At 46.8% G+C, this 25,820-nt stretch overlaps 1 protein-coding gene across 1 annotated transcript in view; it reads right to left on the bottom strand.

Annotated features, from left to right (window-relative positions):
• LOC119176325 (uncharacterized) overlaps positions 1-17,591 on the bottom strand; it is a 101,846-nt gene extending 84,255 nt beyond the window's left edge. The window contains exon 1 of the transcript XR_012886936.1: positions 17,465-17,591. The gene's annotated coding sequence lies outside the window, so the exon portion shown is untranslated. The remainder of the gene's footprint in view (positions 1-17,464) is intronic.
• Between the last annotated feature and the right edge of the window lie 8,229 nt (positions 17,592-25,820).

The following is a 25,820-nucleotide window of genomic DNA, read 5'->3' as shown; positions in this document are numbered from 1 at the left end:
CAATGTTGCAGTTTACACATCACCGGCAACCTTCCACTGTAGCAGGATAGCTTTAAACTTGGCCAATATTTGCGATGCTTTTCAAAAAAGTCGCGATATGACGCATCCCGAGGAACCTGTATAGACTTCCATCAGGCGCGTAATTTTTTTCGGGTGGTACGTCTACAGATATTGTTTTGGAATCTTTTTCGGCCTTTTCAGTGGCTATTGATATCGACGCTGCTTCCTTAAGAGTTAAATCCTTCTTTGTCAGAAGTTGCTTGTGCACAGCACACGAACGCACACCACAGACGATTCGGTCTCTAAGTAGCCTGTTCAGAGAATTTCCGAAGTTGCAATTGTCCGCGATGCGTCGAATTTCGACGATGAAATCGTGAATGGACTCCTTTTCGTTCTGACAGCGGTTACAAAACTGGAAGCTTTCTGCAATTTGTTTCGCCTTGGGTCGTAGGGGTCATTTAGCACTTTGAATACTTCATCATATGTTAAGGCATTGGGCTTGGCAGGTGCTATCCTCCTCACCAGGATTTTGATGGTTGAGGTGCTAAGTGCAGCTACTATGAGTGTCCTCTTCTTAGCAGAATCAGAGATTGCATTAGCTTTAAAATAAGCCTCCACTTTAACGTGGTAAGGCTTCCACTTAAGTGTGGCGTCGTCGAAGGTCGGAAGCATGTAGAAGGCCATTGTTGTCAGTGGAACGGCTGTCCCTGAATGCTTAGCTTCGGGTTCATGCTTGACTGCCTGGGCGTTTTCTCGGCTCGTCGCCGCTGTAGCATAGCGGTGGCAGCTTATATATGATATACAGCGGTCGCCATCAAAACATGGAGACATTGACGACTTCGTCAGCTGAGAACAACCCAAAAAGCGTTTATTGCACGCATAATGATAAGTAAAGTTGAAAAGAGAAGGATATGATAAGAAACAAGAAAAATCACCTTGGAGCATGCGCAATGGCACCACGCACATAAAGTTGCGGGTTGACATCGCATTTACAACTGTAAGAAAAGTATATCAGCGGACACACCGACTCAGAAGAAAACTTGACGGCATAAAATTCATCATTCCTACTTTTAACACATTTTAGCGATAGTGGATGGGGGAGGGAACAATGAAGGTCCGTCACATCAATGGAGAAAGATATTAGCCCTTCATTTTCATGAGCTTTCATGAAGCCTAAAATACTATCGGAGCTCTTTAAGACGGGTCTCGGACTTCAAGAACACTAAGTTTGTATAACAAAAAAAAACAGCGAGTTCCTTTTGCTAAGTACCTATTTACGACTCTGACTTGATAAGGAATGTCAACTTTGCGAGTTTTTGCAATAAAAATATGTCCAGGCTATTCTTCTTACTTTTTGAATACTTTCAAGAGCTCCAACAACGTTCATATTTTTGTACAACTGGATAGCCTATGCTTTTATTTTGTTCAATGATACGCCAACGTTTACATTGAAATCCCCCGAAATAGCGTCATTAGCTTTTTCTAAGAAGCAAAAACGCGAAAAAACCACGAAGCCTCCATCTTTACCTCCTGCCCCGCTGCGGTGGTCTAGTGGCTAAGGTACTCGGCTGCTGACCCTCAGGTCGCGGAACTTAATCTCGGCGGCGGCGGCTGCATTTTCGATGGAGGCAGAAATGTTGTAGGCCCCTGTGCTCAGATTTGGGTGCTCGTTAACGAATCTCAGGTGGTCAAAATTTTCAGTGCCCTTCATTACGGCGTCTCTCATATTGATATGTGGTTTCGGCACGTGAAACCGCACATATCAATGAAATAAATTTCTTCCTAACCTCTTTGCTACCCTTTGCGACCCTTTCATTGTTTACAAACACATGCCCCTGTTGACATCCGGTTTCGGCTACCGATTTTCCTCAATAGCATCGGTAGGCAAGAAGAGTTTAAGAAAATAGCCGGCTGATTTCCTAAACTTTCTTTCCTTTATCGGAAAAAATAAATTGGTGTAAATTCTCGTTTCAGCTACCTGAAAGGTATAAACTATTTCGTATACGCACGTTCCTTCTATCTGAAAAAGTAAAAAAAAGTCTTTCCTTATCCTTGAAAGATACGTGCTTTTATTTCGACGTTAGGAGCTGCTAAATGACGTCCCTGGAAGTTTTTTGGCGTACAACGCTTGCAGTAATGAAACCGTCTATATTGTACTACGCAAGCCTATACTTACGCTGCTAGCGTGCCTGGGTTGCCGAGTTGTTTGGCGCCGGCCCCTAGATCATGGATATGGGGTTACAAATCGGGCTCTGCGAAGAAATCCTTTCGCCATAATTTTTGTGTTTCTCTCTGTATCTCTTTCTTGCTCTCAGTATACTAATTGTCGCGCATCGGAGTTATAGCATCCCACACAGGACAAATCCAACTACAGGTTCTGTGAGCCAAGCTTCAGATGAAGAACAAGAAGATGAAGAAGGAAGCGCATGCCCGTTCATTACGCTGATTGTTTCTGTCAACCCAGCACTGATAAATACCAGTCTTATAAAGATACGCTGCTAATATCCAGGCGAATTTACATACACTTCGCAGAAGTGTTCACCGCCACCGAGGCTCAGTGGTTACGGTGATCAGCTGTCCACCCGAAAGATTCTGTTGTGATTCAGTGTGCAGTGGTTGCATTCATTTGGAAGTAAAACGCCGGCTACGCATCTATACTTGAAGTTAGGCGTACTGTAAAAAACAAAAATCACGGTATAGAATTTTTCGGGGCCTTTCACTCTACAATAATTATATATTGATTTGACTCATAAACGCAGTAAAATATTTTTTATTCAGAAGGATGAGTACTGGATCTCAAGCCACGTATTGCTCCAGAAAACTATCAGTAAATATCTATCAAAATGTTTTAAAAACTTCATAAGCGCATAAATTCACTTTAGTTGACCTCGCCGAGATTTCCTCCTGAGTGCATGACCTAGATGTCGAGCAACTCGCGGGCCAGCACGAGGAACCTATCAGTAATTAGCTATACTTGCGTTCAGAAATATTATAAGCGCATAAATTCACATTTGTTGGCCCCACTCAGAATGTCATCCGAGTGCATGATTGCGATGTGCAGAAACTTTCGCGCCAGCACCAGAAACCTGTCAGCAATTTGGTATAATTACGTTAAAAATTATTATAAGCGCATGAATTCACGTTAATTGGCCCCGCTCAGAATGCCAACAGGGTGCATGAGAATGATGTCCAGAAACTCTCGCACCAGCAACGAATAAATTGCGGAAAAGGGTCGGAAAGCATGAGTGTTCGGCGCTGGCTCCACTGTTGCACGCTTGAGTGGCTAACAAGGGTACGCTGGACTTGTGTTGGGGCACCTGCCTACTCATTGTGGCCAGCGAAGTGGCTGCCCGAGGCTTGGACATCAAGGATGTGCGCCACGTCATTATCTAGGACTTGCCACAGTCAGTCGACGGGTATGTGGGCCACAAGCAGGTTAAAGGGATGAGTCTTCAAAAGCCCGCTGTTTTGAAAATCTTGTTTGTGATTCAACACGAGGTGCCATACTGGCTCCAGAATGAAGTCCCGGGGTGTCGGTGGTGGAGCAGCTGCGAGCGATGGCAGAGGTGTCAGCGATGGCGAGTCGTGGGCTGGCGGTGGCGGTGGATCGTTCTTCGCATCCCATCCATCCTCGTCGAGGTGGTGCACAGTGACCAAACCAGGAGCAGCTAGCAGCATTACCTATTACTGTGGTACCGATGGCAATCGTGCGGCACTGTGCGACATACCCTGCGAGAGCGCTGCTTCAGCGGGGCCTTTGTCACAGCGCGTGGGCGACAACGGCGCACACTGCTCCCGCCTCCTTCCAAGCTACCAGGAGAGCGTACCACGCGTACCATTCGGAGATCTGACCCGGTTGCATCCTGCAGTCAGGAAGGGGATCATCACCACAAATTTTGACATGTCGCACTTGTTTCCGAGCTCGGCGAGGTACGAATGCCAGTGTTACTGAGCTCAGTTGTCGGAATGAGTTCGAAGCCGAGCGCGTGCATGGCTGGCTTCCACTCCATTGTTGCATAGCAGCGAAAAAGTCATTTTCTTCGAGACTCACTGCGTTGAACAGCTCATCGGTGTCCAGATGTCTGTTCCGCACGTTGCCAGGAACGTTGTTGTCTTCTACACTCCACCGCATCGGCCTCTTCCCATTCTATCGGGATCATGCCACGCGCTTGCGATGGCTGCCTGGCCAACATTCGCGTTGATGTTACTGTCGATGTGACTGATCATGCCACTTCCCAATGGAAACCCTTGGCGAAAAAGAAAAACGTGATTGCGTGTTGTAATAAACATTAAAAAGACAAGAAATTTGCACCACAAAGAAGGAAAGCCGATGTCATCGAAACTCAAAGTATCTGCAAATATCAGTGCCCCATGGATGCGCATACTTTAAGAAAGCGTATCTATAAGAATTGATCATTCGGATTATTCTCATATAACTGAGTGAACAAAGAATTTTACTTGAAAATTGCTCAGCTCGAAAGAACAAAAAAATGCGTATGTATTGAAGGATCACAACAAGCCAAAGGTCACAAATTTCGACTCATGCTTGTTTCTCTTGCTTGCGAATGACGACGACGAAGATGAAGATATCCCATCTGTAGGCGCCAACTATACATTCATATGAAGGGATGTTTTGCAGTGCGAGGCGAAATACGGAGGAAGGAATAGAATGACAGGACAGAGCGCCACTAACAACATGTTTATTTTCAACCACCAAGCCACTTTTAAGCCATAAATGTCAGGCAGGCGGATAGGCACATGGGTTCCTTCTGACAGCTGCGCGACAATGTCTTATACATAAAAGAAAAAGTCCACCACAGATAAAACCCATGTATTACCGCGTATGAGGGAATCCCGGCTCCTTGGGTGACAATGCAATTAAAGGCTGGACATGATACAAATATCACTAGAGCGTCAATAAGTTCGGCTTCAACGATCAAACGTGTCATCTCATCTTTATGCCGACCAACAATGATTGTATTCTGGAACAAAGGCTGGCAACCACATGCATGAATGTGAAGAGCGAGAAAACCTTCCGTTGGCAGTTTACCCGACCCGTAACTGTGCTTGCTCTCTCGGTCGCTCGTGCACATACCTACTGGTTTGACCGACATACTTTTCCCACAAGGTAACAAAATAACATAAATAACAGACGATATGCACAATACAAATTTGAGTGTATGCATTTTTGTGCCGAATATCCTTTTTCCACGAGATCGATTTGTGATGACACAATTTTCCAAGTCTATCGCACACTGAAAATAACACCCTCACATTGTCCCGAACCGTCACCTTTATTAGGTTGTGTTACAGCAAGTGAACATGCTAGGAAATGTGGATGTGCTGCTCGTTTGTGCCAATGCATCGTCATGAACATTAGGCTGCCTTGAACTTCCACGAATAATTTTCAACAGCTTTTGGGCGACGCAAACTGAAACATGGTCCGGATAGCCAGCTTCTTGCAAACGTGAGATCTGAATATGGAAGCTCTGCTTCATAAGGCGCACACATGATTTGTTCAATGCGTTCTCGAGGCATAGTCGTCACGATGCCTCTCTTGGTTAGTTTGGAATGAGCCGAATGTCATGGTAGTAAAGCTTTCTTAGTGCGCGGATCGTGGCACCAGCAGACCGATTTTCAGAAAAATAGACATATATAAAAAACCTTATTAGTCCATTGCTAGGCCATTCGACAGTCACTTCAATGGTATTTACGCCATCGCGAAACAGATTCAACGCATTAGTACTCTCCCTTCCAAAATTTTCCCACGAGCTTTCGATAGAAATAATAAAATTATCCACATACCCAAACACTTTCTTAACCGTCGTCCCTTCGAGACAATGTGCCACAGTTCTATCAAGTTCTGCCAAAAAAAAAATTTGGTGAAGACAGGCGCGCTGAAAAAACTGATCCATATGTCCTGTTTTTGCAAAGTAATATCACTGTTAAATTTGATGAACATCTACATAGGATAAAATTCCAACATGGTCAGTGTAGCATAGCGGTGGCAGCGTAGCTGCCGTCATGAAAACACGGCGGCATTGAGGATTGCAGGTCATCTCAGAATAACCCAAAAAGCTTTTATTGCACGCTTTTATTGCAGCTTTTATAGTAACCTGGAAAGGGGAAGGATACGAGAAAAAACAAGAAAAATGATCTTGGCGCCCGCGCGATGGCACCGCGAGCGTAAGTGGCGGGTAGACACCGCATTTACAACATTTCTTCCTTTGTAAAAACGATGTGCTGGCTTCCGTTTTCTTGTGGAGCACCAGAGCGGTTGTACGGTCTTTTTTTTTTGCTCCCACCGAAGTGCCAGGGGTGTTGGGACTGCAGCAGGCTCATGCTCGTCGGTGGCTGGGCAAGCTTCTTGTGGTGACGCTCCCACAGCTTCGTCTGGGTTCGCGGTTGTGTGCGGGTCGAGTGGCATCGCTTTCAGCGTATTACCTTTGGTGGTAGTGCCTTATTCGGTGCAAAGCGGTTCGTCCTGTGAAAGTCACCTAACAGTACGCACTTGATCTATGTGACGCAGCACGATTGCTTGAGGAGTCTCCACTGTGACCATAAGCCCTGCCGATGTGGCTGTCACCCCTCTAGACACCCATTTACGATTAGACCCGTAGAGTCGGACACCATGCACAGCGCAGTTCATTGACGGCAGCAACTCGTCAGTTTTCTTTTTAGAATTGGGTGCACCAGCTGCAGGAAAGCAGGTGTCCAGGCGCAGCCGTATCTGGTATCCCAGCAGCATTTCCGTTGGTGACCATCCGGATTTCTGCGGAGACCTCCTGTAACCGAGCAACATTTTTCGATCCAGTTTTTTCCCTGCGCGACATAAAGCTTACCCTTCAATGTGATCAAAACTGCAGTAGTTAATCCTAAGAGCTCGTGGTCAATTTATAAGCAGTATTTTCCAAACTGAAAGATTCTGAACACGGTAGTGCCTTTTCATCCGGCAACGCTGAGTATTGATAGCAATGCCGGTAGCTGTTTTTGTGGCTTATGCATGTTGGCGTTCTTCTTATTTTGCAGGATTTCCTGGAACTATGCTTAACCACGTTCATTCTGCGCTTTACAACTATTTTCTGAAAATAACAAGCCGTTACAATGAGACAGTTTGGCTCTATAAAGCTTCCCTGCGTTTGCACCGCGTCGCCAAGCCAAGTGATGGAAAACGGAACTCTGCATATGTCACCTAAAAACAGCGCCACTTTAATGCGTACTACGAACACAAGCTTCTACATAAACGTTTTTAAAATATTAGTTTTTGCTATATAGAATCAAACAATATTTGAGTACTAATCAATAGATTGTTGACCGTGTACATTAACGCATGGTCACGTGACAGGGTATTCATGATAGTTCATTTTTACCACCAGGGACGCCACAGGCCATTTTTCGCGATTTTCAATAAAAAGTAAAAATAAAAATCCACTTCTCACGAGAAAAAAAACGGTTAGCAGTGAGCCGAAGACACTTTAATTGGGGGAAACGCAGAGGTAAAGCCGACCAGCGGTCAAGTGGAGCGAGCGCGAGCAGCAACAACTCTTCCTTCTCTTCTTTCACTGATGCTCCTGCCTGTGCATTAAATCAATGCTACAAATCACTACCCCCCAGAAAAGAAGCCATCCTGGCGACCTATGGACCGGGTAGGATGGGTGGGTGGTAGTGCGGTTTCAATGGATCGACATGAACAGTCTCACGACCGCGACGCCGTCGGTCGGTCCATGGTTGAACCGGCTCTGCAATATAGTTAACCGGTGAGGACTGACGTAGGGACTCGGTAGGGGCCTTCATACTTCGGCAGTAGCTTGGTGAAAAGACCCGGGCCAGATGAGGGAACGCGAAGCCATACTAACGTGCCAGGCGAATATGACTGTGCGGGCAGGCTTTCATCGTGACGGTCTTTCTGGTACGCTTGATCTTGTGTGGTTAAGGAACGTGCGAGTTGCCTGCAATCTTAAACGTAGGTGGCGACTTCAGATAGAGCTGTGCATTCTGAAGCGTCCGGACGGTACAAGAGAATCGTGTCCATGATTGAGGAAGGTTCGCGCCCGTAGAGGAGAAAGAACGGAGAGAACCCAGTCGTAGACTGAGTGGCGCTATTGTAAGCGTAAGTAACAGGGCGAGTATGGGGTCCCAGTTGGTGTGGTCAGCAGACACGTACATAGACAGCATGTCGCCCAGTGTGCGGTTAAACCCTTCGGTTATTCCATTTGTTTGCGGATGGTACGCGCTGGTTGTCGGATGCACAACGTTGTATTCATGAAGAAGGGCTTGTACGGCTTCGGAAAGAAACGTACGTCCGCGGTGACTGAGTAGCTCCCGAGGCGCGCCATGGCGAAGAACAAGACTGTGAAGGATAAACAAACAACTTCACGTGATGTGGCCTCTGGCAGCGCGGCAGTTTCAGCAAAGCGTGTCAAGGGATCGATAGCGACAACCACCCAGCGGTTCCCGTCAGGGGTGTAGGGAAGGGGACCGTACAAGTCAATTCCTATGCGGTCAAAAGGTCGGGATGGGCAAAGCAGCGGCTGCAGTTGTCCATTGGCTATGTTCGGTGGGCTTTTTTGGCGTTGACATTTGCAACACGAACGTAAGTACTGTCGGACAAATCGGTACATTCCGTGCCAATAGTACGGCAGCCGGAGGCGGGAATACATTTTATCACACAGGCGTTGCCGCATTGAGGATCCGCGTGAAAGGAGTCGCAAAAAGCAGCACGTAGGTGGCGAGGAATCACAAGCAACCACTTGTGGCCGTCGGAAAGGTAGTTGCGACTGTACAGGAGTTCATCACGGATGGCGAAGGGTCGAGCTGGACGTCGTAGTGAACGATTGGCGGTACCTTGGGCTGGCTGAGACAGTATCTCTATCATAGAGACTATCCAATCGTCTTGGCGATGCTCGGAGTGCATGTCAGTGAACGAAGGTGCCGCAGCATCGAGACTGTAAAGTGACGCACTTTCATGTTCACGGGAAAGTGGAGAGCGAAAAGAGCATTGGCGTCTGAATATCGGCGGCCCGACCTGTAGAGGACACGGATATCATAATCTTGGAGACGCAATGCCCAACGAGCCAGACGGCCAGACGGGTCTTTTAGTGACGATAACCAGCAGAGGGCGTGGTGATCAGTCACGACGTCAAATGGACGGCCATAGACGTAGGGTCGAAATTTTTTGATTGCCCAAACGATGTCCAGGCATTCCTTTTCTGTGACCGAGTATTTCTCTTCAGCCCTAGTAAAAGTGCGACTGGCATAAGAAAGCACGTACTCGTCGAAGCCAGACTTGCGTTGAGCAAGAATAGCGCCAAGGCCGACTCCAGTAGCATCGATTTGAATTTCGGTTGGGGCATCTGGGTCAAAGTGACGGAGAATCGGTGGAGATGTCAGCAAATGACGTGTTTTCGCAAATGCGTCATCGCAAGCGGAAGACCACGCCGAAATTCTTTCACTGTCAGAAAGTAGCCGTGTTAAAGGGGCTATTACAGATGCAAAATATCGGACAAATCCACGAAAGTATGAACATAAGCCGATAAAGCTCGGAGTTCCTTTAGTGTCGATGGCTTAGGAAACTGGGCGACGCCACGGAGTTTACAGTCTCAGGTAAAACACCATCCTTGCTGACAACATGCCCTAAGATGGTGAGCTTCCGGGCAGGAAAATGGCACTTATTCAAATTTAGTTGGGGCCGAGCATGTGTGAGGCATTCCAGGACACTTGCGAGGCGCAGATGATGGGTATCAAAGTCTTTTGAAAAAACGTCAACGTCGTCCAGATAGCAAAGACACGTATGCCATTTGAGGCCTCGAAGTATGTTTTCCATCAGACGCTCGAAGGTGGCAGGGGCGTTGCAAAGAACAAACGGCATCGTGTTAAACTCGTACAAGCCGTCCGGAGTTACAAACGCAGTTTTGGCGCGGTCAGATTCATCCATGGGTACTTGCCAGTATTCTGATCGAATATTCAGTGAGGAAAATAACTCTGCTCCTTGCAAACAGTTTAGAACGTCGTCAATTCTGGCGAGCGGATAAACATCTTTGCGCGTGATCTTGTTAAGGTGCCTGTAGTCAACACAGAATCGGGTGCTTCCGTCCTTCTTTTTGACCAGTACCACTGGGGAGGCCCACGGACTGTTGGACGGCTGTATGACGCCACGATTGAGCATATCAGACACTTGATCGTCAATAACACCGCGTTCAGAGTGATATTGATATGTGGGGTTTAACGTCCCAAAACCACTATATGATTATGAGAGACGCGGTAGTGGAGGGCTCCGGAAATTTAGACCACCTGGGGTTCTTTAACGTGCACCCAAATCTGAGCACATGGGCCTACAACATTTCCGCCTCCATCGGAAATGCAGCCGCCGCAGCCGGGATTCGAACCCGCGCCCTGCGGGTCAGCAGCCGAGTACCTTAGCCACTAGACCACCGCGGCGGGGCTTGGCGTTCAGAGTGAGAGACCTGGCATGGACGCTGACGCAATGGTGCGTGGGCGCTGGTGTCTATACGATGAACAATTGCAGATGTTCGGCCCAAATTGGTTTGCTTGAAGTAGAAAGACGTCCGGAAGCGGTCGAGAAGTGTCAAGAGCTGGGTTCGTTGGAAAATAGGAAGGTCCGAATCAATCGACGGAATGAAGGCGTCCAGGGAAGATGTGGTGGACGTGGAAGCGGGAGTAATACTGGCGATCTGAAGGCTTGTTGCGCGATCGAGCACTTGACAGGCGCAAACACAATCAATGTCCTCAAAACGGCCGATGCATTCTCCACTGAATAATCTGGCTGGCACTGAAAGGAGATTCGTGGCGTAAATGGTTGCGGAAGTGTATCGACCATCAGAAGAGCAAAAGGCAGAAGAATGTTTTTTCGAGAAGTGAAGTGTTCAGATGGCGTGAGCATGACGTTCGATAAAGCCGCATGGTCGCAGGAGATCGGCACAATAACCGAAGACATAGGTGGGATATCCGTGTCTGCAGCGACGACAACACGAGAAACGAAAGGCTTGTTAGAATCATCGTCTGCGAGTGTTGATAATTCCAGCTTGGCCTTGCACAATCAACAACGGCATGATGTGTAGAAAGGAAGTCCTAGCCTAATATCACGTTATGCGAGCAGTATAGAAAAACGATGAACTCGACCACGTAAAGAACGTCCTGGATGAGCAGCCGAGCCGTGCACGTCATAGAAGGGTCTACTTGATGCGTGGTTGCCGTACGCAGGGAGAAGCCAGAAAGTGGAATCGTAACTTGCTTTCACTTGCGACACATTGATTCACCTAATACCGATCTACATGGCAGCTCCAGTATCGATTAATGCTTGAACGTTAACACTTTCAATAAAAACAGTTATTTTGTTAGTGGGTAGAGGACGAGGCCTTGTAGAGTTCGACAGCGGTGCAGTTCTTGCCTCAGGAACTGCGATGGTCAGTTTTCCGTTTGGGCAGGTGGTTCACGCCGAAGCATCGGTGAAGGCGAACGTCGGCGTGGGGAGGGCGATCGGTGCTGGTTGAAGGCGCGGCGGCTCGGTCGAGGGGTATCCGAAGAAGCATCGAGAGGCGGCGTCTGTGGTGGCTCTTTGGGGGCGTAGCCATAGGTTTCATCGATGATACCTGGATGAGGGACGCGCCAGAGACAGAACCGCTCAACATGACCTGGCAGACGACAGTAGCAGCAGATGGGTCTGTTATCCGGTGTGCGCCAAGGATTGTTGGGAAGCACTGAAGGACGACGGGAAAGGGGAACTGGCGAACCTGCCGGTACGTGTGTTGCGTAGAAGGCGTTCGTTTGGTGGGCAGAGTCGACGACGTTGGACGGCGCATGTGCCAGCCTTCGCGCGACGTCAGCGTAAGTCAGGGCAGCGGACACAGGCGGTGGCTGGTACGTGGGCGGGAGTGCCTCGCAGACTTGCTCTTCAATGGTTTGGCGCAGCGACGAGGTCAGCCCGTGAGTATTGCTGGGAAGGAAGGGCGCAAGAGTCAACCGGTGAGCCACTTTGTCTCGGATGAACTGTTGGATTTGCGACGTCAATACCGTCTGTTCCGATGAAATTGCTCCAACAGTCAATGGTGACGTGTAGTCATGTCGAAAGTAGGGCGTCGTGTTGAAATGCGCTGTGTCCGCAACTCATCGTAGTTTTGGCAGTGTTGAATAACTTCCGCAACTGTTCGCGGGTCTTTCGCCACCAGCATGGGGAATGCATCATCTTTGATGCCCTTCATATTAAGTTTGACCTTAGATTTTTCGGACATGTCAGGATTGTAGCGACGGCAGAGGCCCACAACGTCTTCCGTGTAGGACGTGAAACCCTCTCCAGACAGTTGGGAGCGATCTCGCAAGCGCTGTTCTGCACGGAGCTTGCGCACTGTTGGACGGCCAAACACGTCCGCGAAGGTGATCTTGAAAGTGGCCGAGTCGATAAGCTCAGCTTCATGGTTATTGAACCAGAGCTCCGCTACTCCTCTCAGGTAAATCTGGACACAACCAAGTTTGTCGTTTTCGTCCCACCTATTATGGACGCTTACTTCCTCGTACGAAGAGAGCCAGTCCTCGACGTTCTACTCATTGGTGCCGCGTAAGATCACTGGGTCTCCCTTTCTCGGGACACCGGGACAGCGGGCAGTTGGGGATGTAGGAATGCTCTGCTGTGCAACGTCGATGGACATCGTTGGCGGTGAAGGTAGAGTTCGGTTACGGAGTTCCAGAATGGGAAACGGATCCAGCACTCTCCACCACTTGCTAGTACGCCTTTAGCAGTGAGCCGAAGACACTTTAATTGGGGGAAACGCAGAGGTAAAGCCGACCAGCTGTCAAGCAGAGCGATGATTATGATGATGATGATGATGATGATGGTGGTGATGATGATGATGACCTGTGATGGATGGCGCTCACCCACAGAGGGTGATGGGCCAAGAACCGGGCGGCAGGATACATAAATGAATCTTAAATGAAAATAAAGCCAATCTGAACAGTAGTTCAGAAATAATACTACAAATAAACAAAAATGTTTGCTGAGCAAGCGGTCGAACCATCTCTTGTTTTTGACAGACATAGCTAAGAATTATAAACTAAAGATCCGAAAAGGTTAGAGTTCACCAGCACAGTAATCTTTTAGTTGCGTTAAGTTAATCAAACAGAGTGGAGCATATATCCGAGTGGCCATAACCAAATGAAGTTCCGCCAAGTGATAAAGTTACTGGTAGGTTTATTTGTATTCCTAGCTTTTGTAATGCGACCACTAAAAATCTTTTTCTCTGATAAGAATAACATTGACAGAATAAAAAGGAATGTTCAATTGTTTCAATTTCGTTGCACCAAATAGAGGTAATAATTTAGTTGTGGAACTTTGCAGCGCAATCTGGTATAAGCGACCTCTAACTGGCCAGATACACACCACTGTTTATTCCAGCAATACCTCAAATGCTCGAAATCTTTGAATTTATTCAAATTACCGTTTCGCCATTGCAGACAAGCATTTCGGAACCTTATCGCTGTTACGTAAGCCGTATCTGGCAAAACAGGGATAGTGGGCCCACTCAGGGATACTGCTACTAAAGAGTCCGCCATTTCGTTCAAATATAATCCGTGGTGGCCCGGTACCCACAGCAAATGCAGTTTTTTTTACGTTTTTCGGTATAATTGCCGAAACGTATTAATCAGCTCTGCATTTACTGCCGCAGAAAGTGCATTACAAAGTGATAACGAATCTGTAATAATAACTGCTAATGATTCGTTTGAGGGCAATTTGCGTAGGCAAAGAACAATAGCCAACGATTCTGCAATTAATAAAGGGGTATAATCTGGGAGTCGAATCGAAAAGGAGCAGTCCAAAAAAGGAAAGAAGATGCCAACCCCAGCCTTTTCTTTTGACACAGATGCATCAGTCGCAATGATATTGCTTATGCCTAGGTGAGCTAGATAATCTGCTATCTGGTCATTTAAGTACCTATGTGCCAATTGTTTCACGTTATGAGGAAATATATTATCAAATTGTATGCTAAGCATTGACTTTAGGTTGTGTATTGGACCAATATGTTTAATTTTTACATTCAGTTGCTGTAGTAGTGCTTGTGCAATTATTATTTGCGGGGTGTGTCGTCGCGACCAATGTGTTTCGAAAAATAAAGCCGGTTCTTCAATGAAAGCGTAAAACTAGAGTCGTTGCTGTAAACTGTATATCTTTAAGAATGCTTGCACAGTAAGAATTTTAAACCTATTTAGCAGAAATGGTAGGCGAGCTTCCATATAAAACACGTTATTTGCAACAAATTTTGGTAGACCAAGACACAAACACAACGCTTCTCTTTCCAACAGTATCAGGGGTCACATTTTATAACCTGCACTGCCAGAAAATAATACACATCCGAATTCTATGATGGGCCGCACATAAAGATTATATATCATTATTAGCACATCTCTTATTATTAACCCAGCACGTATCAATACCAGGCTTATAAAGATACGCTGCTAATATCCAGGCGAATTTACATACACTTCCCAGAAGTGTTCGCCGCCTCCAAGGCTCAGTGGTTATAGTAATCAGCTGTCCACGCGAAAGATGCTGTTGTGATCTAGTGCGCAGTGGTTGCATTCCGTTGGAGGGGAAATGCCGGCTACGCATCTATACTTGGAGTTAAATGTACTGTAAAAAAATCAAGGAATAGAATTTTCGGAGCCTTTCTCTCTACAATAATTGTATTGTGATTTGTCTCATAAACACAGTAAACTGATTTTTTATTCAAAAGGATGAGTACTACATCTCAAGCCACGTATTGCACCAGAAAATTATCAGTAAATATCTATCAAAACGTTTTAAAGAGTTCATAAGCGCATAAATTCCCTTTAGTTGACCTCGCCCAGATTTCCCACTGAGTGCATGACCTAGATGTCGAGCGACTCGCGGGCCAGCACGAGGAACCTATCAGTAACTAGCTATAACTACGTTCAAAAATATTATGAGCGCATTAATTCACGTTATTTGGGCCCGCTCAGAATGCCAACCGAGTGCATGACCGAGATGTCCGGAAAATCGTGCGCCAGCAACGAATAGATTGCAGAAAATGGTCAGAGAGCATGAGGGCTTGGCGCTGGCTCCGATGTTGCACGCTGAAGTGGCTCACACGGGTACGCTGGACTTGTGCTGGGGCACCTGCCCGCTCATTGTGGCCAGCGAAGTGGCTGCCCGAGGCTTGGACATCAAGGATGTGCGCCACGTCATTACCTACGACTTGCCACAGTGAGTCGACGAGTATGTGGGCCACAAGCTGGTTAAAGCGATGAGTCTACAGGAGTGACTCCAACAGTGCGTTCGCGTCCGCTGTTTTGAAGATCTTGTTTGTGATTCAACTCGAGGTGCCATACTAGCTCCAGCGTGAAGTCCCGGGGTGTCGGTGGCGGAGCAGCAGCGAGCCATGGCAGAGGTGTCAGCGATGGCGAGTCGTGAGCTGGTGGCAGCGGTGGATCGCTCTTCGCATCCCATTCATCTTTATCCAGGTGGTGCACGGTGACCAAACCAGGAGCAGCTAGCAGCGTTACCTATCACTGTGGCGCAGATGCTGGACGTGTGGCACTGTGCGACATATCCTGCGAGAGCGCTGCATCAGCGGGGCCTTAGCCACAGCGCGTGGGTGACAACGGCGCACTCTGCTTCCGCCTCCTTCCAAGCTTCCAGGAGAGCGTACCACGCGTACCATTTGGAGATCTGACCCGGTTGCATCCCGCAGTCAGTCAGGGGCATATCACCACAAATTTTGACATGTCGCACTTGTTTCCGAGCTCGGCGAGGTATGAATACCAGTGTTACTGAGCTCAGTTGTCTGAATGAGTTCAAAGGCGAGTGCGTGCATGGCTGGCTTCCACTCCATCGTTGCATAGCAGCGAAAAAAGTTCTTTTCTTCGGGACTCACTGCGTTGAACAGCTCATCGGCATCCAGATGTCTGTTCCGCACGTTGCCAGGAACGCTGGTGTCTTCTACACTCCACCGCATCGGCCTCTTCCCGTTCTATTGGGACCATGCCACGCGCTTGCGATGGCTGCCTAGCCGACATTCGCGTTGATGTTAATGTCGATGTGACTGATCATGCCACTTCCTAATGAAATCCTTGGCGAAAAAGAAAAACGTGATTGCGCGTTGTAATGAATATTAAAAAAAGGCACGAAATTCACACCGCAAAGGAGGAAAGCCGATGTCATCGAAACTCAAAGTACCTACAAATATCAGTGCCCCATGGATTCGCATATTTTAAAGCAGTGTATGTATAAGAATTGATCATTCGGATTATTATCATATTGTGCCACATTGTTCTGTTCCACGGTGCTCCATCTACAGTGATAACCGACAGAGGAACAGCGTTCACTGCACAGCTTATTGATGAAGTTTTTCGACTAAGTAACACTAGGCATCGAACGACGACTGCTTACCATCCGCAGTGCAACGGTTTAACCGAGTGACTAAATAAGACAGTCACAAACATGATCTCCATGTACATCGACGTCCAACATAAAACATGGGATCGCATTTTGCCTGTGACGTTCGCTTATAACACCGCCGTTCAAGAAACAACCCGATTTACACCGTTTGGACTTCTCTACGGCCGCGAAGTTCAGACGATGCTGGATGCGATGCTTCTTTGTGAAGACGCCGATCAATTAACAACTGACGCAGAAGAATTTGCAGAGCGTGCCGAGGAAACTCGCCAGCTCGCCCGGCTACACATTGGTCAGCAGCAACAGGTCGATGCACGACGTTACAATATGTGTCACAATGACGTACCTTACAGTCCGGGATACCAAGTTTGGGTTTGGACCCCTGTTCGACGCCGTGGCCTCTCCGAAAAGTTGCTCAGCAGATACTTCGGTCGGTATTAAGTATTACGCCGCGTGAGCGACGTAAACTACGAAGTGGTTCCGGACGCTACATCGTCACGATGGGTACAACGAAAACAACCGACCTCTGACATAGTTCACGTAGTGTGCATGAAGCTTTATTTTGCGCGTTCCTAAAAGATCACTTTTCCTGTGTTTTTTTTTATTTGTGGTCCGACAATTGCCTCATCATTGGTGAACTTATCGCGTCTAACATTTGATTATTGGTGCACTTTTTCATTGTTTAAGCTACTTTGTTTTGGTTTCTTTTGCAATAACTTTACAGCATCGGGACGATGCTCTTTCTTTTTTTTGTTGAGGAGGAATATTGCCACCTATTTCTAGTACTGGGTCGTATCCAAGGTGAATGCTCATGCCACTGAGAATAAAGAAGTGCGCGTGCGCCCCCGCTCTGGCAAACAAGCCCAACCAACGCGCTTGGTTAGAGCTTTGTTGCTCAGACGTCAATAAACCTTGTCGAGACCCCCTGGAGCGACGTGACAACATAACTGAGTGAACAAGCAATTTCACTTGAAAATTGCGCACTTTGAAAAAACAAAAATTGCCAATAAATTGGAAGGATCACAAGAAACCAAAGCTCACAAGTCTCGGCTCATGCTTGCTTCTCTTGCTTGGGAATCATGACGACGAAGATGACGACATCCGCTTTGTGGGCGCGAACTGTTAATTCAGTTGAAAAGATGTTTGCGGTGTGAGGCGAAATACGGAGGAAGGAATAGGAAGACAAAAAAGAGCGCTACTAACAACATATTTATTTTCAACCACCAAGCCGCTTTTAAGCCATAATCGTCAGGCAGGCGGATAGGCACGTGGGTTCACTCTGATAGCAGCGAGACAATGTCATCTACACAAAAGAAAAAAGAAAGAGACCGTCACAGATAAAAACCATGTATCACCGCGTACGAATAAACCGCGGATCCTTGGGTGACAATGCAATTAAAGGCTTGACATGATACAAAAATCACCAAGAGCGTCAATATGTTCGGCTTCAACGATCACACGAGTCATCTCATCTTTATGGCGACCAACAATCATTGTATTCTGGAACAAAGGCCGGCAACTACATGCATGATTGTGAAGAGCGAGAAAACCTTCCGTTGGCAGTTTACCCGACCCGTAACTGTGCTTGCTCTCTCAGTTGGTCGTGCACACACCTACTGGTTTGACCAACTTACTTTTCCCACAAGGTAACAAAATAACATAAATAACAAACGATATGCACTCCACAAATTTCAGTGTATGCATTTTTGTGCACAACATCCTTTCCCCACGAGATGGATTTGTGATGACACAATTTTCCAAGTCTCTCGCACACTGAAAATAACACCCTCATATTGTCCCAAACCGTCACCATTATTAGGTTGTGTGACAGCGGGTGAACATAAGAGAATGTGGCTGTGCGTCTCGTTTGTGCCGATGCATCGTCATGAACAATAGGCAACCTCTAGGTTCAACGAATATTTTTAGACAATTTTCTTCAACGTAAACTGAAAGATGGTTCGGATAGCCAGCTTCTTGCAAACGTGAAATCTGATTATGGAAGCTCTGCTTTATAAGGTGCACACATGATTTGTTCAATGCGTTCTTGAGGCATAGTCGTCACGATGCATCTCTAGGTTAGTGTGGAATTAGCCGTATGTAATGTGAGTAAAGCTTTCTGAGCACGCGGTTCATGGCAACAGCAGAGCTTGTTGTATGAAAAAGAGAGACTTATATCTAAAAAACCTTATTTGTCCATTGCTAGGCCATTCGACAGTCACTTCAATGGGATTAAGGCTATCGCGAAACAGATTCAACGCATTAGTACTCTCCATTTCAAAGTTTTTCCTCGAGCTTTCAATAAAAGTAATAAAACTATCGACATACCTAAACACTTTCTTAACCGTCGTCCCTTCGAGACAATCTGCCACAGTTCTATCAAGTTCTGCCAGAAAAATATTGCTGAAGACGGGCGCACTGAAAAAACTGATACATATGTTCTGTTTTTTTTTCAAAATAATATCACTGGTAAATTTGAAGAACGTCTACATAAGATAAAAATCCAACATGGTCAGTGTAGCTTAGCGGCGGCAGCGTAGCTGCCGTCATGAAAACACGGCGGCATTGAGAATTGCAGGTGAGCTCAGAATAACCCAAAAAGCATTTATTGCACGCATATAAGTAACGTGCAAAAAGGAAGGATACGTTAAGAAACAAGAAAAGTGATCTTGGCGGGTAGACACCGCATTTACAACATTTGTTCCTTTGTAAAAACGATGTACTGCCTTTCGTGTTCTTGTGGGGTGCCACAGTGGTTGTACGGTTTTTTTTCCTCCCTCCGAAGTGCCAGGGGTGTTAGAACTGCAAGAGGCTCATGCTTGTCGGTGGCTGGGCAAGCTTCTTGTGGTGACGCTCCCACAGCTTCGTCGGGGTTCGCGGTTGTCTGCCGGTCGAGTGGCGTCGCTTTTTGCGTATTGCCTTTGCTTGTAGATCCTGGTACGGTCTACAGCGGTTCGTCCTGTGAAAGTCACCTACCAGTACGCACTTCATCTATGTGACGCCGCACGATTGCTTGAGGAGTCTCCACTGTGACCATAAGACCCCTCGATGTGGCTGCTACCCACCTTGAGACCCATTTACGATTTGACCCGTAGTTGCGGACATGCGCAGCGCAGTTCATCGACGGCAGCAACTCGCCAGTTTCCTTTTTAGAAGTGGGCGCACCAGATCCAGGGAAGCAGGTGTCCAGGCATAACCGTATCTGATATCCCAGCAGCATTTCCGATGGCGACCATCCGGATTTCTGCGGAGACCCCCTGTAATTGAGCAACTTTTTTCGATGGAGTTTTTTCCTGCGCGACAGAAAGCTTACAATTCGTAGTTATCGTAGCTGCAGTAGTTAATCTCAAGAGCCCGTGGTCATTTTATAAGCAGTATTTTCCGACCTGAAAGGCTCTGAACACGGTAGTGCCTTTTCATCCGGCAATGCTGAGTATTGATAGCGATGCCGGTAGCTGTTTTTCTGGCTTATGCATGCTGGCGTTGTTCTTATTTCGCAGGAGATCCTGGAACTATGCTTTACCATGTTTATTCTGCGCTTTAGAACATTTTATGAAAATAACAAGCCGTTACAGTGAGACGGTGTGGCTCTGTAGAGCTTCCCTGCACATGCACCGCGTCGCCAAGCCAAATAATCGAAAATGGAACTGCGCATATGTCACGCAAAGACAGCGCCACTTCAATGGATACTACTAGCGCGAGCTTATACACATACTTTTCTAAAATAATATCTTTTGCTATAAAGAGTTAAAAATATTTCATTACTAATAAATAATTTGTCGACCGTGTACATTAATGCATGGTCACGTGACAAGGAATTCATGATAGTTTATGTTTTTGCCACAAGAGACGCCACAGGCCATTTTTCGTGATTTTAGGTGAAAAAATAAAAATAAAAACCTACTTCTCACGAGAAAAAAATGGTTTGTGTGAGTCACTTTAAGGGACAATCTTTCCGTTCGTGCAGTCATCTCAGTTGATGTTGTGGGCAGTTGTCGGTCCTTTTAAGGCTATGCTCGAACTTTCCATATTTCATCTTCTGAAGACCATCTTTAACTGTCCTGACTGCCCTTCCGCCGCTCCATTGGACTGCGGAAGGAAAGGGGCGGTTCTTAGATGCGTATTGTTTCTGCGAGCAAACGCAGCAAAATCGTGACTGGTGAGCGGCGTTCTATTTGAGATGCTCTGGTTCTTGGTACCTCAAATATGTCACGCAAGCAGTTGATTGTGGTTGCCCAAGTAGCCGTGTTCAGTGGCACCGTTTCTATTCATTTTGTGTGAGAATCCACTGCCGCTAGAAACATTTTACCTTCTATCGGCCCTGCAAGATCGACGTGAACCCGCGACCATCTCTCTTGCGTTTCCGGCCAGTTCAAAGGTGGGGCTGCTGGAGGCATAGGCAAATGGTCAATGCAATTTTGGCATTGTGCTGCTGTTAACTCTATGTCGCGGTCAATCCTGGCCACCAAAATAACGATCGTTCCATTGTTCTTATTGCCGAATAGCCTTGATGAGTCTCATGCAGTAATTGCAAAAAACCCTGCCACGCTGCGGCACGTATAACGACACGATGTCCGCAGTAGACGAGTTCGTGTGCGAGAAAAAAGCTCGAACTGGCGATCGACAATAGGAACTAAGAAAATGTCAAGATGCACTGCGCCTTTCAGCCAACTGTGCAACAGGATTTGTTTTACACGGGATAGAACAGAGTCACTGGTGGTCAGCTCCTTCAGCTCGCGCGTTGCGACTACGCCGTCATTCAGGGTATTCAAGAAAATGCTTACCCTTCAGGTTCAGGTTCCGTGACGGCATCTTGGCTCCGTAGCGTAAGTCCGCTCAGCGCATCAGCATTCAGTACCCTCCTTCCTGGGACATACTCAAGCTTGTAACGGTAACCGCCAAGGTAGAGAGCTCACCGTTGCATGTGAGCTGCGGCCATTGCAGGCGTCTGGCAGTTGGGTCTCAACAGTCCCAGAAGGGGCTGGTGGTCAGTAACCAGAACGAACTCTCGACGTAGGAGGTAATTCCTCAATTTAGAAAAACTCCATAAACCAGTGCCAGTGCTTCTCATTCTAATTGAGAATAATTCCTTTCGGCTTTTGTAAAAGTTCTGGACCGGAATCCGATCGGCCTATTAGTACCTCCATATCTGTGAAAAAGGACGGCGCCCATGCCACGAGGGGATGCATCACAATCCAACTTCCGTTGCCTCGATGGGTCAAATTGCACTTGAACTCCAGCATTTTAAAGGCACTGCTTTGCCTTGCGAAATGCAGATTCATGTGCTGACTTCCACTGCAATCGCACGTTTATTCCAACAACTGGCACAATAGAAACGACATATCTGACATATGTTCGGCAAAATATTTGAATAAAACGTTATCATTCCAAGAAGCTAACGCTGCTTATTAATGTTTTCGGGGCTTGATGCGTTAACGATAGCATCTAAGTTCTGCTCAGTTGGGTGAAAGCCGGCTTGATCAATGCGGGGCGCAACACAAGTGACTGATGGCTGCGTAAATTTACACCTATCGTACCTGGGCTTCATGCCATGCTCTCGGAATCGTTATAACACATTGTGCAATCGTGCTCCGCCATCACCAACAGTTTTAGAGACGAGAACATCATCCGAGTAAGCCTGAATGCCAGGTAGGCAAGAGATTATCGTATCTATTTTAGGGTCGAAGCTCCTTATGGCTTGGCTTGTGCGTCCTCCGTGGCCGTGCGTAACCACCGGTGGCACACCTCCGAGAGAGCCGGTATGTGCCACAGGGGAAGAAGAGAGACGATAGCGTGACTACGATCACAATAAAAAGATGCGGGAGTGTGGTACTTTGAGTGTTCACTAGATCGATGGATGGACGGACGGATGGATGGACGCACGGATGGATGAATTGATGGTCGCACGGACGGATGGATGGACGGATGAATGAACGGATGGACGGACGGATGCATGGACGGCTGATTGGACGGACGGTGACGGACGAACGGACGCACGAATAGACGGTTGGATGGACAGACGCACGGACGGACGCATGGATGAATGGATGGGCGCACGGATGGATGAACGCACGGATGGATTGACGCACGGATGGATGGACGCATGGACACACGGTATTGATGAATGAATGAACAGACAAGCAGATGGACGGATGGAGGCTGCGCACCACTCATCATAATTCACTCCGTGGATATATGCTGTGATTTTTTCTTTGAAATATGGCTGCAGCGGAAGAAATGCCAAAAGAGAGCCCATTGTAACAAAACAGGCCCTTGTGAGTGTTCATAACGCCAAGTTTTCGGGAATCTTCGTCTAGAGCCACCTGGTTATATGCGTCCCGCAATTCAAGCGTACTGAACAGCTGGCCATCTTCAATGACGCAAAAATATCTTGAATAACTGGTAGCTGGCCCTGTTCCGTGGAACAAGCAGGATAGAGAGTAGCTTTGAAGTCTTTGCATATTCTAACAGAGCGGTCAATCTGAACAGGCAATATGGGCGTCGCCCAGTTAGAATGCTTGACTGCGCGAGATTACACCTAGTGACACTAACCGGTCGAGTTCTTGCGATACTTTGTCGCGTAAAGCATATGGAATAGGTCTCGCCTTACAGAATTAGGGGACAGCGTCTTCTTTCAGTCGGAGGCTGGCCGGTAGTCCATTGATCAAGCCCAAGGTTTCCGAAATACGTCCTCGTAGGTGTGACGTAGGGCATTCACGCAGTGGTGCTTCGCTATAGAATAGAACATCTTGTCCCAGTGTTGCTGTGACACATTTTAGCCAGGTGACCTCTCAGACCGCAGGCGTAGCATCGTGCCTTCTTCCATCTGCAGCTCTTTCCAGCATGCCTATAGCTGGCAGACCTTCCGCACTCCAATATCTCTGAGCTCTTCCTGCTTGATCGTGATGGCAGCTTGCGACGCATCATCATCATCATCATCATCATCTACATTATCATCATCAGCCTGACTGCGTCCACTGCAGGACAAAGGCCTCTCCCATATGATCCGCCAGTTAACCCGGTCCTGTGCTTGCTGCTGCCAATTTATACCCGCAAACTTCTTAATCTCATCTGCCCACCTAACCTTTTGTCTCCCCTAACCCACTTGCTTTCTCTGGGAATCCAGTTAGTTAACCTTAACGACCAGCGGTTATCCTATCTACGCGCTACATGCCGGGCCCATGTCCATTTCTTCTTCTTGATTTCAGCTATGATATCCTTCACCCCCGTTTGTTCCCTAATCCACTCTGCTCTCTTCTTGTCTTTTAAGGTTACACCTACCATTTTTCTTTCTATTGCTCGCTGCGTCGTCCTCAATTTAAGCTGAAACCTCTTTGTAAGTCTCCAGGTTTCTGCTCCGTAGCTAAGTACCGGCAAGATACAGCTGTTATATACCTTTCTTTTGAGGGATAGTGGCAATCTACCTGTCATAATTTGAGAGTGTTTGCCAAATGTGCTCCACCCCATTCTTATTCTTCTAGTTACTTCAATCCCATGGTTCGGCTCTGAGGTTATTACCTGCCCTAAGTAGACATAACCTTTTACAATCTAAGTGCACTATTACCTATCTCGAAGCGCTGCTCTTTTCCGAGGTTGTTGTACATTACTTTCGTTTTCTGCAGATTCATTTTAAGACCCACCTTTCTGCTCTCCTTGTCTAACTCCGTAATCATGAGTTGCAATTCGCGCAGGTTACTAAGGTACTCTCCCTTAACTCTTATCTCTAACTGTTCCCATTCTAGGCTTCTGAAAACCTCCTGTAAGCACGCGGTAAATACCATTGGGGAGATTGTATCCCCCTGCCTTACACCCTTCTTGATTGGTATTCAGTTGCTTTCTTTATGAAGCACTATGGTAGCAGTTGATCCCCTGTATATTTCTTCCAGGATGTTTATATGTACTTCATCGACGCGTTGATTCCGCAGTGTCTGCATGACGGCTGATATTTCTACTGAATAAAACGCCTTCTCGTAATCTATGAAGGCTATGCATAGTGGTTGGTTATATTCTGAGCATTTCTCTATTACCTGATTGATAGTATGTATGTGGTTGATTGTTGAGTAGCCTGTTCGAAATCCTGCTTGTTCCTTTGGTTGATTGAATTCTAATGTTTTCTTTACTCTGTTAGCAATTACTTTTGTAAATAGCTTGTATACTACAGAGAACAAGCTAAGCGGCCTGTAATTCTTCAAGTCCTTGTCATCTCCTTTCTTATGTATTAAGATGATGTTAGCGTTCTTCCAAGACTCTGGTACTCTTCCCGTCAGGGGACACCTCGTAAACAGGGTGGCTAGTTTTTCTAACACAATCTGTCCTCCATCTTTCAGCAGATCTGATGTTACCTGATCCTCACCAGCAGCTTTGCCTCTTTGCATGCTCTCCAAAGCTTTTCTGACTTCTTCCATCATTACTGGGGGGGGAGGGGAGTGTTATCTGGGTTACTGCTAGTTCTTATAGTATTAAAGTCGTGGTTGTCCCGGCTACTGTACAAATCTCTGTAAACTCCTCCGCTATTTTAACTATCCTATCAATCTTGGTAGTTATTTTGCCTTCTTTGTCCCTTAGTGCTTACATCCGATTTTTGCCTATCCGAAGTTTCCTCTTCACTGCTTTGACGCTTCCTCCGTTTTTCAGAGCATGTTCAATTCTCTCCATGTTATACCTTCTTACGTCGGATACCTTACGCCAATTAATCAACTTCGAAAGCTCTGCCAGTTCTATTTTATCTGTTGAACTTGAGACTTTCATGATTTTTGACGCTTCTTAATGAGATTCTTTGTTTCTTGGGAAAGCTTGCCAGTGTCCTGTCTAACTACCCTGCCTCCAACTTCCACTGCACACTCCGTAATGATACTCGTCAGATTATCATTCATTGTATCTACGCTAAGGTTGGTTTCCTCACTAAGAGACGAGTATCTGTTCTGCAGCGACACTGAATTCCTGTACTCTCCCTCTCAGTGATAGCTCATTGATTGGCTTCTTGCGTATCAGTTTCTGTCGTTCCTTTCTCAAGTCTAGGCGAATTCGAGACCGTACCATTATATGGTCACTGCATCGTACCTTGCCAACCACTTCCACATCCTTCACGATGCCTGGGTGTGCGCTCAATATAAAGACTATTTCGTTTTTATTTTCGCCATTAGGGCTCCTCCATGTCCGCTTGCGGTTTCCTCGTTTTCGGTAGAAGGTATTCAATATCCGTAAATACTTGCGTTCTGCGAATTCTACTAGTAGCTCTCCTCTGGCGTTTCTAGTACCGATGCCATAGTCTCCTAATGCCTGGTCTCCAGCCTGCTTCCTCCCTACCTTGGCAATAAAGTCTCCACTCAGTATTGTATACTGTGTTTTTACCTTACTCATTGCCGATTCCACGTCCTCATATAAGCTTTCAACTGAAGCG

The sequence above is a fragment of the Rhipicephalus microplus genome, chromosome X (assembly GCF_043290135.1).
Source record: "Rhipicephalus microplus isolate Deutch F79 chromosome X, USDA_Rmic, whole genome shotgun sequence".
NCBI lineage: Eukaryota > Metazoa > Arthropoda > Arachnida > Ixodida > Ixodidae > Rhipicephalus > Rhipicephalus microplus.
Note: the sequence above shows the minus strand (reverse complement) of the source record. Positions and strands in the feature narration are given on the sequence as shown.